A 4,925-nucleotide genomic window follows, 5' to 3' on the forward strand; every position below is an offset into this window, starting at 1 on the left:
ATATAAGGATTTAATGATGTGAAATAAATTGGGCAGCACTTCTCTTCTTAATTTTAATAAATGAAATCGAACTATCTCCGAGAACTATATTCTGCAGAGCTTCGCTTGTAATATTGTTGAGAAGTTATTTCTCCAATCTGATTCTGATTGATTATATAAGCTAGTAGGTAGGTGAGAGAGAGTGGACATGTGGAATAATAATAACCAAATAAATCATCCTTGATAGCTTGAATTTGATATTCACTTGAATTCATGTACATATTCCTATTGTGACCTTCACCTAGAAGAACCATTGTCTACTTGGAAAATTTAGCTAATGCTTCCACTTGCGCCACCAAGGAATAGAAAACCTTTACTTGAGCCTACAAGGCATGAAATACATCCTTCTTGAACCTGGAGGCTTCAAGAAATCAAATGCCTTAGTATTTTCACTTAGTTGCGCCTGCAAGAGCTCACTTCACATCACTAGTGCCTCCATGATTGTTTACTTGCGCATAGAGTGATGTAAAAGATGTTTTTCCTAAGAAATAACTTGCGCCAACTAGTGACTATAGAATGCCACTTGCGCCACTTACTTGCTAAAAGCTCACCTGTACTTAGTTTTTTATCCTAAGTGGTGACTACAAGCGCTATTGAGGCTTCATTGGCTACCAACTAATCATTGTATGCATTTTTGCCTTAGAAAAAATGTTGAGTTTCACCTATAAGTGCCATAAGACTTCCCACTAGGGCCCAGAGCAACATGCATTCACATTTGAGATAATTTCTGCTCTAATTGCTCCTACTAGGTCAAGACCAACTCTGGTACTTAGAATTTAAGCTGTAATTCAAGGTTCTTGCTTTTAGTAAGTGTAATAACCCCAAAATTTTGGACTTTTTGTAACCCTTATGAATAGTGATTTTGCTGATTATGCTGAATAAGAAAACTTTTCATACCATACTTTGTAGGGGTTCTTTTATTGTTATTCTGATATCTTATTAGTACTCTATATGGTATATAAGTGTATGTAAAGATCGTCGGAATCCAAATTCGAACACTTTGATTTTTCCCGAAAATCCACCAGATACCGAAAGAATTGAGTATAAGGTAACAGGATAAAAAGGATTTAAATTCAAGGATTATAAGAGAGGATCATAAAAGGAATATAATGTATTGAGAAAGGTTAAGGGAACCCAAGTAATAAGATCCCGGGTATGATCTCTCAAACGATAAACGAAAACGAAAGTTAAGCGAACCGTATAACAGATCAGCGATCATTAGCCAAGTAATTAGGAGTTAATCAAAGAGGTTAGTGATGATGATGTCATCACACCAACAAGAAGAAGACAAGTGTGGGAAGATGACATAAGAGGATGACATAAGCATGACACAATGGGAAGGAATTGTTGGTTGATTATAAGCCACACAAATTTTACCACGGTAAAAAGTTAATTAACAACAAAAACAAAGCAACCAAGCAAACACATTCATTTCTCTTCCCCCCATCTCCTTGCTCACGGTTTTTTGAAGAAAAATTTCCAAACCGAAGCTCCACTCAATCATAATTCAAGAGGTTTGTTTCTTTGGATCATATATTTCATAACTAAGAAGAGCAAGTAGTTTGAGTGCTTGAATCAAAGGTTTTCTATCTCAAACAAATCATTTTAGTTTAGGGTGAATAGTAACTTTCAAGAACAAATTTTTGATTCTTGATATTATTTGTAAGGTCAAGGTAGCATAAAGGCTTTCATGGGCATTCCAAGGATCTTTCATGGATTAAAAGCTTCAAGGAAGGTATAAAACTTTAAACCCTAGTTTTACTTTGAATATTTAGGAGTGGTTTTGATTAATATAGTTCATGAGAAGCATGATGCTTGTGTGTTTAAAGTTTGGTTGGGTTTGTAGCAATTTGGATGATTGAATCTTGTTTATAGTTAATGAAACTTAAGTATAAGTTTTTAGTTCATGATTGAGAGTAGTATAAATTGGAAATCTTGAGATGTTGGGGCTGTTGTACTAGATTATGGATTGATTTTTGTTGTAGTAATGATTGTGGGATTGATTGTGGATTGATTTGGAGTTGTACAAATTTGGTAATCGCGTAAACATAGCCGTCGTAATGCCCGATTTACCTTAGACTGCTTTTGTTCTTAACATCAGGACCCGTTAACTCACTGTTAGGTTTTGACCATTGCCATGATTAGATAGTTCATGTTACGATCTTCGTTTTGATATGTGGTTCGCTTAAATCCGATGTACGGTTTAGGAGAAACGACCATTTTAAGTAACGGCGTTTCGCGACCAAACCATTATTCCTCGCCTTATTTTGAAACCTTGGTTAAGGCCCTTAAATGACTAATTGAAATATGAAACAATTATGTAAAGTGGATTAGGCAGTTGGTAGGGTACTCGCGAAAGAATTAAAATTCCTAATGGTTAATTTATTAAAAATGGTGGAGCCGAGGGTACTCGAGCGACTTAAGTGAATCGTTAAGCGCGAAAGCGAACGTTAGGGTCTAATTGGTTAAAGTGTAGATTCTTAAGCGACTTTTGTTTAATTCCAACTTATATGTTGCTTATAGGTTACCAGACTCATCCCAGAACTTTTACCACCCCCGGTCGCTCAGGCAAGTTTTCTACCCGTTATATTGTTGTTGTGATGTAAATATATGTATATGCATTATCTTGTGATAAGTGCATGATTGTTATTAGCAAATCTTGCGATATATTGGAGCATGCTGATATGGTATATATGCATGTCTGTTTCGTAATCTTGATATCTCTTTGTTGATTCAAATGCTTATAAGTTGCATAATACCTATGATAGAGATAAGCAGTAGTTGCGTATACCCTTAGTATAGGGGACCCAAAGGTGAACATTTTCTAAACCGGGAGTCGATGTTCCCGAGTATATAATATATATATATATATTTATATATATATAGATATAGTTTTCAAAACTATTAATCGAATAAGGTTTATTCGATAAATTTATTTTATTTAATGAATATTATTTTGAATATTCATTCGAGGACTTATGACTCCGCTTATTTTATTAAATGAATATTATTTTGAATATTCATTCGAGGACTTATGACTCCGCTTCTTTTATTAAATAATATTCTTTATTTTATTAAAGAACAATGTTTCGATAATTAAACTCATTTTCGATTATTCAAATAAAGATCGTACTTTCGTATAAGAATATCTTTGGTTATTTATTATTCATTTCAAGTCTAAGTTTTAAAACTTCTTTTTCAATTATTTTTATAAGGATTATCCTTATGGGAATATTATTTAAATAATAATATTCATATATTTTCTAATATATCAGGACTGATTTATTTCATTAAATCAGCATTACTCCAAACATTCTTAAAAATATTTTCGAGTCTTCAAAATGATTTTAAAAGTTAGAGCGGATCCCAAAACTCGTTTTCAAATTTAAGATCTTCCTTTCGAATGGTATTTAAATACTCGCTTAAAAATTGAGGGATCCGGCTCTGTGGTGTATTTTATATTCGCAACGAGGTTGCTGTTTTGATAAATGAATTGATTACTTACCCAACGTTCGGGAAGTAAGTCCATCTAATTGAGTCGGCATAAGCGACAGGCCGGCGTACGGTCTATCAAAGTGTAAGTGACGGGGTAGTAGCCCATCAACGCGTAAGAGGCCGGGTGGCGGTCCAGCATAAGGTCCTAATGAGGCGAGGGTGATGACCGGTGGGGGATTCATCCATCTACTTGTAGAAAAGGTTACTTATTGGTATCTTTGTCTGATCAGCAAGATATCAGGTTTATGCCAAAATTCTTTTCTTTCCAAAATTCATTGGATATTGCAACTCTGTTCATACTTTACATGACAGAGGTTTTCAGGAAATGTATGATATATATATATATATATATATATATATCGGGACTTAATGAAGTATCTCGTAACTTCATTTCATTCAATAATATTTCAAAGATCGAATCTATGCAAGTCTTATCTTGTAGTCTCATCTATGTGATGAACTTTTGAAACTGGTTATAACTTGAACGGTGGTAGTTCAAGTAGTATTTGGAAAATATATAAGTATATTGGGGTATCTTGTAACTTCATCTTTTCAACTTATATCTGGTTAATGATTATCTTATGCATGACAAAGATTTTCAGAAAAACGTTGAGACAAGGTTAGATATATAAGATCACCTTGCAACGATATTTTTATACAGTTATAAACTGGAACTCTGTGTATATTATACATGGCAGAGGATTTCAAAGATTTTGAAAAGTATATAAGTATATATACTGAATATTTTGCGACTTCGTCGTGTTAAGATATCAAACTTGGTTTATTTCTTCTTGACCAAGACTTTCATGAGTACTATGAGAATGCTCATATATTGTTAATTATAATACATATTATTTCGGTGGGCTTGTTGCTCACCCTTGATTTCTTCTTTCATCACACAACAACAGATAGGCAAGATGAACAGGATCAAGCTCCCAATTCGTGAGCGGTTAGGAAACATTCTGTAGTTTCCTGCAGGCGTTGATGCCGTTGTAGCTGAGGTAGGAACTACCAATAGGCTAGGCTTTCAACTTTTGTTGTACCAGACTTATGTATATTTATAAATTGTAATAATGGCAAAGAATATGTAAATTTATTCAGAAACCCTTTTGAGGTGTAATGACTTATAATTGTTGAATAAAATGACTTGTGTTATTTTTGGTATTCATCTCTGAGACTATAACTTGTGGTGTGTGTGTATATTGTGGGGTCACGGTACGCAGTGGTTAGTTGTTTATTAAGATTAAGTGTTGTTAAGGAAATTGGAACTCGTGACAACCCGGATCCCCGACCCCGGATTTGGGGGTGTTACAGAAATGGTATCAGAGCTAAGCGTTATAAACCTCAGAGATGAAGTGACGTTAAAATAATAAGTTCACTAAGATAAATAA

This window comes from Apium graveolens, chromosome 8 (assembly GCF_009905375.1).
Source record: "Apium graveolens cultivar Ventura chromosome 8, ASM990537v1, whole genome shotgun sequence".
In the NCBI taxonomy this organism is placed as follows: Eukaryota; Viridiplantae; Streptophyta; class Magnoliopsida; order Apiales; family Apiaceae; genus Apium; species Apium graveolens.